Here is a 14,707-nt window from a genome sequence, read left to right on the forward strand (position 1 = left end):
GTAGTTGAAGTCCCCTATTATTTAATTTTTTTCCCACTTGGTCTTGCCTCTTTAACTAAACTATAAATGTCATGAAATCAGGTATGAGAACCTGAGCAATTAATTTTGAACAAACTGGGCCTGATGGGTTATGTTTAGTTGATTGTAGTTAGTCAGTCAAGATTTCTCCCCTAGTGCCTAAGGAACAGAAAATGGAGTGGACTCATGGACAGTTGGTCTCTACAGGGAATAGGGATCAAAATGGAGAGTTTGTGCATTCCTCTGTCACATCTGGTGCTCTGCTTAATTATAAGTTTCTTAAAGGTAGAGACCTTGTCCTATTAATAGAATGCATTTCAATAAATTAAAACAGAAATAAGAGAACAAAGAAGGAAGGAGGTCAACCAGTAATTAAGAAACAAGAATAGTGGTGGAGAATGCCAACAGTAAATACTAGGAAGGTAGGACTAAGTGACCAAGGGTGAGAAATTTTGGAAACAAAAAATGTAGTCCTATGGCAGGACAACTCATGAATTCTTACATCAAATCTCCAAACAGATGGCTTCAGACCTAAATGGGAAGAACTCCGAGATCTAAGAGCAAATTGAATGACAGAGGGTTAGGGTAGGAGGGACTGTAGGGCTTCCATCCAAGATTACTTGTGATAATCTTAAAGGTCATGGAACAGAATGGGCCAGGAATCAGGTTCTGTGTCTTCTTTTAATTGGAATTCACAGCAGAGAACTGCATACAGCAAGGGCTCAATAAATACACACTCAATTGGGATATTGAGACATACATGTTATTTGTGTGTGTGTGTGCATGCATGTGCGTGTGTGCAAGCACGTGTACGTGTGTGTGTGTGTGTGTGTGTGTGTGTGTGTGTGTGTAGTGTCTTGTAGATTTTCTGTTTATTCTAAGATGGACAGGTCAACTTCATCCAGTCAGGAAAATCTCTTGTCAATGTGAGGAGAGTTGAATTTGGAAGTAAACACTATTCAACACATCCTACCCTCCCTGTATCACAACTCTTGGGAGGCTATCATTGGTGGTTCCTCCTTCTCTTACTCACAAGTGAGGAGGAATTCACCACACAGTTCAACACTCATTTGTCTTTTTAATGACTGCTGGAGACCTCATCACACTCTGATGGTTGTTAAAATGTTGAGGCAAATATACTTGCATAAACTAAGTGGCAGGTACGTGTCAGCCGACCCATGAAGGATACTGATCCTGGCAATTAAGGCACTAAAAGCAGTGAATACATTTGCAAATTACCCCCAACAATTAGCAGTTTGGAACAACAGCATATATATGTGTATTTTTTTTCTCTCTCGAGGTTTCTATGGGACAGGAATCTGAGTGTGGCTCGGCTGAGGGGTCCTAGGTCCAGGTCTTCCAGGAGGTTATACTCATGTTATTGTCCAGGGTGGCAGTTACCAGAGGGTTTGCTGGAGCCGGAGGATCCGCTTCTAAGATGCCTCACTCTCATGGCTGGCACATTGGTGCTAGTTGCTGTAAGAGGCCTCACTAAGTTCGTAGTCACACCAACCTTTCCATCAAGATTCTGAGTGTCCTCAGGACATGGTAAGTGATCCAAGAGAACAAGGCAGAAGAGGTAATGTCTTACATATTCTAGCCTCAGAAGACACACACTGCCACTTCTGCCACATACTGTTCATCTCAAAGGCCAACTCTGATGCAGTACCAGGAGGGGAAGATCACTGGGGTCCATCTTGGAGGCTGGTTACCACAAATGTGATATAAACTGACAACCCAAACAACATCACCCTTTGGCATGGTACAATTTTCAGAAACACCGAACAAAAACTAGCACCACTTATATCCATAAATAACCAATATAGTACCATTATTATCTAAGATTCAGGAGTGAAGAACTTCAAACAAGTAAATTTTTTAAAAGATTTATTTATTTGAGAGAAAGCAAGTGAGCATGGGGGCAGTGTGGTGTGCAGAGGGAGAGGGAAAGGGAATCTTAAGCAGACTCTCTGCTGAGCACAGAGCCTGAGGCGGGGCTTGATCCCAGGACCCTGAGATCACCAGCTGAGAACTGAGCCCAAACCAAGAGTCAGACACTGAACTGACTTCACCACCCAGGCACCCCAAAACAAGTAATTTTTAAGTCATATACTTCCTTAAAAAATTGTTTGAGAACAAATGGAACTGGACAATGAGGTTTCACCATGAATTGTGGTGGGAAAATGCCAGCCTCATTCATTTCTGCATGAATGGGTCATTGGTGCTTGGGAGCACCAAGACCTACAGAGACCATCACAAATGATGGTTAAAACCAACACCAGTCCATCACAAAGTAGAGCAAAACAGTATTCTGGGCTTCATGTGTCCTCATTGGAAGAAAAGCGAATCTTCCTCCTTTCCTTCCTTTCTAAAAATGGTAATTTGAGATTCTTTAAGATAAATCCATAACCATTCACAGAAAAAGATAACTCAAATTGACTAAACTTTCAACAAAATTCTCCTCCATTATATAAGCTATAATATTATAGCCGGGGTAGATTGAACCCAGAGTAAACCGGAATCTCAAGGGTTAAAAATATTTAGCATTCAATTGCTAGTTCACTTCTTGCCCTCTGATAACCAGGAACAAAATTGCTTTTCTGTTGCATAAAGTATCTTTCAAATTCAATTGCTTATCTCCTCATTCATTCAAGAAAGAGAGACCTCAGATTTACAGGAACCAGAGCCCATAATACAAATATAGTATATTCAACATACAGCAGACATCTTCTGAAAAATAACCAAAACACAGTCTATTGATTTTAACCTTCTATATCAAGGTATTCTCCAGTGGTCTCAACTGGATGCTGGCTATGAGAAATTCCAATTATTTGAATTTCTATATATAGGATAAGCATTTAGTTATCAACACACACCATAAAACATATTTTCATCTGTTATTAAAGCACTATTACTATGTGGAATTGAATGTATTTCTACTGTGAACTCAACTGGCAGTGAAGCGGGCCAGGCAGCATTTTTTGTAGGAGATTCTCTTTGCAGACCTGTTTTATGAGCACTGTCCTATAGCAACCTTTGGATTTGCTTTTGGATAAATAAAACCTCATGGGAAGATTTTTGATATTCCTTCCTCTTCCTTCAGTCCCTTTTCACCTCCTCTTAGATGCAATTATTCATCGCCTTGGTTTTAATGAACTGATTTGTTGTCGAAAATTGTTTTTTCTAGTAATCACAGTGGCCAGTGTCTGCAAGCTTGTACAGACGCTTCTAGCACAGGACGATCTCTTCCAGAATCCCGAGCTTACTTAATTTCAGCAAAATACCAAACAGTGGGCCTGAGATGTACATGACTTCTTATCACACTGATTCCAATTTTGATTAAAACAAGTTTGCAGACTAGGAAATGGAGCCAAATTAAATGTATTTCCAGAATGGCATGGAAGTTGGTGATATCAGTGTTTGCTAGAATCTTCTAAAGAGCATCACTGCTCTTCATGGTTCAGAGACTAGCAGAATTGGAGCCGAATGGAGAGGAGAGATGAGGGAGAGAGCCAGAGGAGAGCCGGTTTCATCAGGAAGGTTTTAAAAAAATCTAATTCAGCATCCTCTTTATGCAAGAACTGAGCAGCTGGTTTCTGAGAAAGCGTGGTGGGTTTTCTGAGAAAGCGTGGTGGGTTTTCCCATGTGCTTCTATAGATGATTTACCCATTTCTGGATGCCTGCAGAAGAGCAAAGAAGAAGGGGAAGAAAAAATAAAAAGCTCTGGGCTTTATTAGGTTTTACTTTTGTTTTACTGTTTAAACTTTCTAATGCTTGTGATTCATTGCAGAATAGAAAAGGGTAAGTAGAAATGCAGATAATCAAGTTGAAAAAGAATAAAATAAAAGCCTTCCACAAGCCCAGAATAACCATTATTATTAATCTGGTGCATGTTCGTCTAGGAGTTTCCACTCATCTCTTATTTGTACGGATGAAATCATGCTACCTATTCAGTTCTATATTCTAGGTTGTTCCCTGTTAATTTACTATTACCTCCTCATTATATAACAGTTACAGGTGTCCCCCGCTGTCTGAAAGCAGAGCATTCCTGTGAAAACTTTTGTAAGCTGAAACGGTGAAAGCAAAAACAGTATATGGAAAAAAATTTTGAGAGTTTCCCAGACCCAAAAAATAACCTCTCTTAGGCTTTTCTAATACCTCAGGACTGTTAGCTCTGCTAACAGATGCAAAAAATAAATCCAGATAAAGCACAGATGCTCACAGACACAGTTCAAAGATACTGTGGCTTGATGCCCCGATGCTGAGTGTAGTTCAGGGAAGGAGGTTGGCGGGGCTGCTCTGCGGCTGGGGGTGCGCGCGGCCTCTGGGAGGGCTTGCTGCAGAACAAACGCCCAATGTCTTTTTTCTTTCTGCTTCTTTTTCTTCTTCTTCTTCTTCTTCTTTTTTTTTTTTTGTAAGAGTAAAAAAATTCTCTTTGGATAGCTTTTGGTTAGCGGAAACAGATACCAATGTAGATCTTTGGTAAAAGTGAAATGGTGTAAGTGAACTTCTGAAAAATGGAGAATACCTGTATTTAATATTTTTAGCTATGAAATAATTCATCCTACAAATGTGCCATAATTTTTTGACCATTTTGGTTTCATTAAATACTTTATCTCTAAATATATTATCAAACATCTCAATAAACAACTTTACATTATACAGTTTGGTCCATACTTCTAATTGTATTCCCAGAAAGGATTTCTAGGTTAGGAATTTGTGACAGCAATTTATTTATGTAAAAACACTCTCCCTCATGATCATTCCCTCAACAAATAATTTAAAGGGAGAGAATATGAAACTTAATCAAGCCCAAAATAGCCTGTATCCAAAGTTTTGGTAAAATCCTAGCGTACTTGCTTTTATATTTTATCCCTTTCTTTTTTTCTTTTTTTATTATTATTATGTTATGTTAATCACCATACATTACATCATTAGTTTTTGATGTAGTGTTCCATGATTCATTGTTTGCGCATAACGCCCAGTGCTCCATGCAGAACGTGCCCTCTTTAATACCCATCACCAGGCTAACCCCTCCCCCACCCCCGCCCCTCTAGAACATTTTCTTTTACACAAGTATATTTTATACACAGTGAAATACTCTGCTTTTAAGTGTTATCGTTTGATGAGTTTTGACAAATGAATATACCCGAACACCATACTCCTATCAATATATAAAATATTGACATCACCTTAGAAAGTTCCTAAGGGCCCCTTCTCAGTCAGTTTCTATGCCCAAGAGAAACTACTATTGTGATCTTTTCCACTATAGGTTCGTTTTGCATATTCTGGATGCTCATACACAATGTATTCTCATGCGTTTTGCTTCTTTCCTTCGGCATGTTTTTGAGACTCATTCATGCTACCGCATATGTTTGTATTTAGCTCCTTTTTACTGTTGAGTAGCATTGTATGAATAAACTAAAACTGGTCTATCCATTCTCCTGTTGGTAGAAACTTGGGTTTGACTTTTGTAAATAAAGCTGCTCTGAAATTCCAGTTAAGTCTTTTCTGACATACTATTTCCTTTTTCTTGGGTAAATACTTAGGAATATAATTTCTGTGTCATAGGGTAGGTTATGTTTAACTTTATAAGAAACTGCCAAACTCTATTCTAGGTCCTTGTACCACTTTATATTCCCTCTAGCAGTTCGTATGAGTTTCAGATTCTCTAGTTCCTCGCCAACATTTAGTGTTTATAGTCTTTTTAATTTTAGCCATTCTAGTGGGTGTGAAGTGGTAATTAATTCCGACCGTATTTACATTTCCCTTGTGACTAATAATGTCAAGCAGTTTTTCTGGTATTTATTGACCATATTTCCTTGTAAAATGTCTGAACTGTTCAAATCTTTTGCCAGTTGTTTTATTATTGAGTGGAAGGAATTTTTTGTGTATCTGTATTTGAGGACCTTATTAAAGATACTTATTTTATTAAATTAAGTGTTTAATATACAATACACATTTTAATGTGTAATATATATAATATTTTACTATAGTCTCTGGCTTGTCTAATATTTTTCTTGCTGATGTCTTTTTATGAGCAGAAGTTTTTCATTTTAATAAAGTATAACTTACTATTTTTAAAAATTATTATTCCTGTTTATCCTGCTTACAAAATCTTTGCCTACCATTATTCTTCTGTATTATCTTCTAGAAGCTTTGTAGTTTGGGATTTTACATTAAAGTCTAAGACTCATATTGGATTAATTTTTGTGTGTGTTATGAAATAGGACCAAAGTACGTGGTTATCCACCTGGAATCCAGGTGTTCCAGAAGCTGTTGTCATAACCACTTTTTTTTTTACTCGTCACTTTGGCATCTTTGTTGAAAATCTAATGACTTATAAATGTAGGTCTAGGGTGCCTGGGTGGCTCAGTTGGTTAAGCAACTGCCTTCGGCTCAGGTCATGATCCTGGAGTCCCGGGATCGAGTCCTGCATCGGGCTCCCTGCTCAGCGGGGAGTCTGCTTCTCCCTTGACCCTCTTCCCTCTCATGCTCTCTATCTCTCATTCTCTCTCTCTCTCTCTCTCAAATAAATAAATAAATAAAATCTTTAAAAAAAATGTAGGTCTATTTCTGGAGTCTGTGTTCTGTTCCATTCACTAAATCAGGAACAATTCAAAGCAACAGCTATGGGACTCTGCAGTCTGCAGTGACCACTTCCCCTGCACCTCTCAAATCTCTGAGATATCACACCTGCCAAGGCATTCTCTGCCACTGGTGTCCCATCACAGTTCATTACCACTTACAACAACTGCACCACAATAGCAAGTCAAGGGCAATCAGTAACCCCCTTCCTCTCTGTGATGGAGTCCTCATTGTCTGTTGGCCAGTGGCTGCTCCAGCTCAAAATCCCATTTTAGAGTCTACATCCCAGGACCACTCCTGGCACCAAGTAGACCCTGAAAGAGCGATTTGCAAGCAGGAGGTTGACTGGAAAGTGCTCTTGGGAATGACAGCTAAGGGAAAGAAAGAAAAGCAGGAATGGATGGAATGAGAAGTTGAGTTGTAATGCAGTTGTAAGAGGCCCTAGCCATCCCAGCTGTATGGGTGACTGGGAGGATAAGAATCCCCTTCAGAGATGTATCAAATTGAGGAGAGCAACCTTGGGTGAAGCAGCTTTCTTCCACTGAGGTAACAACCCTACCCATATAAAAACACCAGCTTCCATTAGCTGCAGAATTAAAGAGAAGATACTTAAAATTAATTACTGATTTATCAACATAAGTGTAGATGTCTGCCATGGTCCTTCTGGCCCACGAACAGACAGGATAAATAAAAGGAGGAAAGATGGGTTAATTCACTGCCTGAGTGGGTTACCCATAAAAAAAGCACATTCTGAGAAAAAGACTTGAGTTCAGGCAGTTTTTTTGGGGATTGTAATCCATAGAAGTGCAAGTGAGGGAGGAGGGCAGTGAGACAGGAAAGGGAAAAAGAAAACCCGGTAAATGGTATGCCAGTGAACAGGTTACCATTTTTGGAAACTGGGGCTCAATTCTGCTGGAATCTAGTAAAATATTACTCAAAACGTCTCATAGAGGAACAGGAACACTCGAGAACTCCTTAGCCCAACTGCCGTCTCTCATGGCTTAAAGATTGCCCCAGAGGCACTTCTTGGCTACCCTGCTAACCAAGCTGCCATGGCAGCAGAGAAAGCTCTCAGGCTGAGAAGTCGAGATATACAAGTGTCTGAGATAGAAAGCTTTCAGTGTGTATGCAACTCAGACATGGGCCTAGGGAATGTCAGCTGGGCCTCAAGGGTGCCTACTTCAGTCCTCAATACATTCTTAATCTGCTCTGCAGGTCGTAGACACAGGCACAAGTGCTAAGGTATTTTGTAGAATGAAGAGACCCACTACCCATCAAGGGGCTCATGTTGCCCATTATCTAAGCAAGGATTCAGGGAGTTGATGAGTTCAGCTCTCTCATAGTGTTTGCTTGGACTCCTTTATTGGCAGGTGTTACTCTGTTATATCAAGGTGATATAAGCATAGTAACATATATTTATTGATGTACTTACTTGGGGGTGAGCATAGTTCACTAAATAACGTATAATAGTGGAGGTACTTCTACAATGTGACAATGTTCTAAACATGTTACATATATATCATCTCAATGAATCTTCAAACATTAAAGAATTAAATATAGTATGAATATTATTCCACATTATAGATCAGGAATTTGAGACAGAGAAATTGTGTTAGTCAGCTATTACTATGATAATGCTGCATAACAAACAATCCAAAATGTCCATGACTTACAAAAACAAACATTTAGTTTTCTTATCAGTAAGTTTATGGGTTGGCTAGGATGGCTCTGTGGGCTAAACTGGGATTAGCAAACTAGGCCCCGGCTACAGGCAGCAGTTTGGGTTTAAATCTGCTCAAGACTTCTTTCTTCTGGGACCAACAGCTACTCAGAGCATGCTCTTTTCATGGCTGATGGCAGAAGTAAAAGAGAGCAAACCAAATCATTAAGTACATTTATGATACTCTATGTTGGTTACATTCAATCAAAGCTTCTTCTTGATGACATAGCTGAACAAAGTAAATGACACAGCCAAAAGTTGCATCATTCTTGTGGAAGAACACAGATCCCATGGAAGAAGTGGAAGAAAGTGAAGCTTTGCAGAGCACCAATGCAATCTACCATAATATTAAATAACTTGCTCTGGTTACGAATAAATGGTAACCAAAACCCAGTTCTTTTTTTACTCCTGCTCTAAATCTTTACAATATTCTGATTCATCAGGAAGTGCTAAAGGGAGCTGGTGAAAATTCGGTGAAACTTAAAAGCTAACCTTTTAGAAATACTTTCCAAAATTCATGTATATTTGAAGACTGACTGATGGGCAAGTAGGAGAATGGGGAAAATAAGATTCTACTCTTAGTACTGGGGAGGGCATGGTTTGCCAAATAAACTAGAAAGTGGTTAGGAAATTAAAGACGAACAATCCAAGAATGTCCAATAAAAATAAGTCGAGAGCTGGTTTTAAGTCCTCATATTGCTACCGTTCATACTGTTTCAAAGTGGTTTCTGGACCATTCCATGCCTCAGCTTCCTCCACTGAATATGAAGGATAGTACTTAGTGCACTTGAACACTATGCTTTAAATATACCCTTTAAGCTGATCTGAGAGAACTTATGAAAGAGGCCTACACGCACTATGCCTCCATAGCATATAGGTAGCCAGAAATGCAAAATTGGGGTGAGCATCATGTAATCCAAATCAATAATAATTTAAAAATTAGTTTGGATGTTCACGATCCATAAAGAATTCATACAACTCAATAACAAAAAACCAAAACATGAAAAACAAAACCAAAAAAACTAATCCAATTTAAAAATGAAAAAGGACCTGAACAGACATTTTTCCAAAGAAGATATTCAAATGATTAACAGGTGCATGAAAAGGTGTACAACATCACTAATCAATAGGGAAATGCAAATCAAAACTACAATGAGATATCACCTCAGGCCTATTAGAATGTCTAGCATCAAAAAGATAAAAGATAAATACTGCTAAAAATGTGAAGAAAAGGGAACCCTTGTACACTAGTGGTAGGAGTGTAAATCAGTACAACCATCAATAGAAAACAGAATGGAGGTTCCCCAAAAAATTAAAAATAGAACTACTATATGATCCAACAATTCCGTTGTTGAGTATATATTTGAAAGAAACAAAATCACTCTTTCAAAGACATATCTGTAGTCTCATGTTCACTGCAGCATGACCAAGACATGGAAACAACCTAAGTAGTCACTGATGAATGTATAAAGAAAATGAAGATAATATATATATGTATGTGTGTATATACACACATATATATGGAATACTATTTAGCCATGAAAAAGAAGGATATCTTGACATTTGCAACAACATAGATGGATCTTGAGGGTATTACGCTAAGCAAAATAAGTCAGACAGAAAAAGACAAATACTATATGATATCACTTATATGTGGAATCAATCAAACAAAAAAACTCATAGAAAAAAATATCAGGGCGCCTGGGTGGCTCAGTCGTTAAGTGTCTGCCTTCGGCTCAGGTCATGATCCCAGGGTCCTGGGATCGAGTCCCTCATCGGGCTTCCTGCTCAGCGGGAAGCCTGCTTCTCCCTCTCCTACTCCCCCTGCTTGTGTTCCCTCTCTCGCTGTGTCTCTCTCTCTGACAAATAAATAAATAAAGTCTTTAAAAATAAAAAAGTTTATAAAAAAAAAGAAAGAAAAAAATATCAGATTTGTGATTGCCAGAAGCAGGGGGTGAGAGGTGGGGAAATTGGGTGGTCAAAACATACAAATTTCCAGTTATAAGACAAATAAGGATTGGAGATGTAATGTACAATAAGATGACTAGTTAACAGTGTTGTAAGGCATATTTGAAAGTTGCTAAGAGAGTAAAATGTTAAAAGTTCTCATCACAAGGGAAAAAAATTTATAACTATATGAGGTGATAGATGTTAGCTAAACTTACTATGACAATCATTTCACAATATAGATGTACGTTTTCATTATGCTGCACACTTTAAACTTATACAGTGTTGCATGCTAATTATATCTTAATAAAACGACAAAAATCAGTTTGGGGGATACATTTAATAAAACAAAGCTCCCACTAGCTTGTTGACCCTAATGAATTTTCTTTAATTCTTTCTTAATTTGTTAGAATTCTCTACAAATGCTCAAATTCCTTCCTGATATTGGGTGTTTAACTTGACAGAAAGTTAGCTGAGTCAAAAATTTCAAACACACTCTTTCAGGGAAGTCTGTAGTTTACACAAAGTATTATTTGGCTTTTGTAAGCTATTCCACCAAAGGGCAATGAAATACCATTCCAAGAATATCTCAAATATCAAAGAAGGGAAAGGCCCAGTTGACTTTTTTTCCCCTCTCAAGCTGATTAAGAAAAGAACTATTTAGATTGTTCCACATACACTGCAGAGCCCAGTGTGAAGGGAAACACACTCTCCCGTTGTTGTACAAGGCCTAATATCTCACAGCCAGTAAGCTAGACTGTCAGGTCCTTAAGGCCTTGGAACGTGTATTCTTCTCATGTGTATTTATCAGAGCACCTAGTCATGCTTTGTATATACAAAGTTTCAAATAAAGTTTTGTTGAATGAATGAATGAAAAATCAATAAATGAATCTCAGTGATTGTTGTTCTCTTTGCATCCACATCAGTCACCCTGTGCAAATACAGAATGGATGTAATGTACCGAAGTTATTTTAAGATTTATGTATTTATTTTAAAGAGCAAGCTAGTGTGTGTTGGGGGTGGTATGGAGGGGGGCAGAGAGAGAGGGAGAGAGAGAGAGAAGCAGACTTCCCACTGAGTGCAGAGCCTAACTTGGGGCTCGATCCCACAGCCCTGAGATGACGACCCAAGCCAAAATCAAGAGTCAGATGTTCAACCAACTGAGCCCCGCAGGCACCCCAAGTACCAAAAGATTTTTAACAAGAAGATATGGCTCATGCTTCTTAAGCATGGGACTCAGATATTCATAAGGTCAAGGAGGATAAAAGGATGGTTGGAATCTTGTGGGGCACCATCAGGCCCCTGGATATAAAACAGTAGCTGTTCCCCCAAGCAGAGCCAAGGTGGACCAACAGATGGAGACCCAGGCAATGCAAGACGACCCAACGTCAATTACGCAATAGGTCCTCCCAATACCAGCACATCTAATACGACATTCCACAATTTAAAGAGAACTTGGATGATGTTTATATTATAAATACATTAAATGAAACTTAGGTTGCTTGAAGAAGGAATAAAATAACTCAGGCTAGTTAATCTTGTTTGCAGACAGTCCAATTTTGACTTCTCAGGTCAAACCAGAACTCAGGGTTTTATTCTTTACTTACCTCAGAGTAAAACAAAGTTTTTTAAGGGCAAAGCATCCTAAAACTTGCCATTATTATGACAAGCTACCTATTTCCTATCCGTGAATGGTAGGCTCGCTCTCTCTCTCTCTCTCATATATATATATATATATATATAATTATCTCCATTTTATAGATGAGAAAAGTCACACTCAGATCAATATCTTGCCCGCGTATACAAGCAGCAAATAACAGAGCAGCATTCAGACCAAGGTCTAACTGATTCGGAAGTCCATGTTCTTTGTAACTGTGCAAATCATCAGGCGGTCAAAACACACTTCTATGCATCAAAGCTTTTCGATGTCCTTACCTGGAAAAAGACCTGGCTTGTGTCAGATTATCTGACGTCTCTCAGTCAGAGGGGATTTCTCAGGGGGAGAGAGAGAGAGAGAGAGAGAGAGAAGCCGACTTCCCACTGAGCACAGAGCCCAACTTGGAGCTTTGTCCTTACTCAGATGAGTATGAGTTGTCCTGCACTTTGCTTCCATTTCTTGATTACCACTCTCCTTCCTCAGCAGCTCCCCGAACTCCAATCACTTACTCATAGTACTTCTACCCGTTAAGCATTGAAATTTTCTTGCTCTTAGCGGCCCCCTTCCGTTCAGCCTCTCCAGTTTCACGTATCTGCAGCCAGCTTGCAGTAGGCCTGCCATCAAAACACACCCTTCTACCTCCCTCAGCGTTGACCAAGCTGTGCCTGCCAGTTCATCCTCGAGGATTAGAGTCTACCACAGAGCCAAGCCCATGGCACTCTCCCTGTGAGAAAGTACCATGACTTGGTCATTTAAAATGTCCACTGTTTCTACTTTTGTGTTGTCATCAGGCAAGAGAGTGCTTCCTGAAATAACCCCTAACTTGAATCACCAGCTCCAACTACAATTTGGCTTTTCCATTACTTGGCAAGTCTATTTCCACCTGTCACTGAGTCCTGGTTCATAACCTGAAGTGGTATTCCAAACCCTCTCCTCTAACAGCTCACAGCTAAACTAATCACACTCTCTCCCCACCCCACAGATTTTCCCACCTCTCCCTTCATCAACACTGCCTACCGATTCAAGTTGATTTGTAGTTGTGTTTAATATCCCAAAGGAGAGATTTTCATGTGTTCTTCCCTTTTCATTTCTGCATCTATCTGCTGTACATCAACTATTCTCTTCAAAAGGGTGAGGCTTTGGAACAAAGGGACATGAATTCAAATCTCAGCTTTACAATTTTATTTGTAGCTATACACCCTTAGGCAAATTTCTTAGCTTTTCCAGGATCTGGTCTCCACATCTTTAAAATGGAAAGAACAAAGCCTCTTGGAGAAAGCTTATGAGATTCCAACACAACAGCTTGTAGTGGGCACATTTGGGGGGGTTTCTTCTGGTCCTTTTTCCATCTTCAGTAATAAAACCACACTCTCCTTTTGGCTTGAATGAGGCTGACTGTGCCCGTGGGATGGGACAAAAGGCTCTGGCCTGGCCAAGAAGAGAACAAACACCTTTAACCACAGGAGTTGGCTCATGGACATGACCCAAGTGAAGCTGATCAGAGTCCACCTGGCAGCTCATCTGATAATGACTGGGACAGAAACTTCTCATAATTTCTGGGATTGCTAACTACCAGGAACATGCAAATCTAGAGTTGTTAGTGGTTATTTTTGCCATAGAAAGAGGAGAGCCAGCCTAAGAATGTCGTTAAAACAGAGGAAAGTAGAGCTGAAAGATTTAAATAGGCAGAATTCTCACACTGCTTAAGCACCCAATTCCTGGACTTTCTAATATTGTGAGGATATATGGTCCATTTTTCTTCTGTTAGCTTGAATAGTTTTTCTGTCACATGCAACCAAAACCTCTAAGAAACATCAGCAGTGTCCAGCACTGGGCTTGACTCACACAGTGTTACGTGTGCATGGCGTGCTGTTTTAATTTCTCTGCCACCTTCTTTGAAGAACCCCTCCCTCTCTACCCACAGTGCCCTCAAGGATATTATTCCCACACTTATCACTTTTCTCTCCAACATCTTGAGTTTCCCTGCTCATTTGATTACTGCTTTCAGTATGCCCGATAGCAAAGATTCGTTACTTAAGTTTTTTAACACTTATTAGTTTACAAAGCATTTTCATATATAATTAATCCTATGGGATCGGTCACCATAACCGGACTCTTCTTCCATCAAAGTGTACACCCCCCTTTTCTTTCCTAGCGCTTACCTAAGTTTACCTCACCTGAATAACTATGCTCATTAAACTATATTCCATCTATGAATCCTGTGACTAAATTACGCTTCCTAAAATGCCACTTTGAGCATGCCTGTTTTCTACTGAGGAGTCAAAAATATCCCAGATAGCTTTTCAAATAAAACCTATCTTCTTCTCCCAATTAATCCAATATTTTTCCCCAATTGGCACCACTTCACTTATCCAATCTTATAATGGAGCCAGATAGTTCTACCTCTTACCAAGATCTACCTCTTATCAGCCATGTGACTTTGGTCAATTTATTTCCCTGCTCTGAGACTCTGAGCCCCCTACTGCAACCATGGCAATTTCTTTACTGTTCCTTACTCATACTACACTCATTTCTTCCAGCTATATTAAGAAAAACAACAACAACACTTTTAGGGCGCCTTGGGTGACTCAGTTGGTTAAGCAACTGCCTTCGGCTCAGGTCATGATCCCAGAGTCCCAGGATCAAGTCCCACATCGGGCTCCCTGCTCAGCGGGGAGTCTGCTTCTCCCTCTGACCCTTCTCCCTCTCATGCTCTCTGTCTCTCATTCTCTCTCTCACAAATAAATAAAAAAATCTTAAAAAAATTAAAAAAAAAA

Source organism: Eumetopias jubatus, unplaced genomic scaffold, assembly GCF_037043125.1.
Source record: "Eumetopias jubatus isolate StellerSeaLion01/CBP00866 unplaced genomic scaffold, mEumJub1_p1.0 scaffold_4, whole genome shotgun sequence".
Taxonomy (NCBI): Eukaryota; Metazoa; Chordata; class Mammalia; order Carnivora; family Otariidae; genus Eumetopias; species Eumetopias jubatus.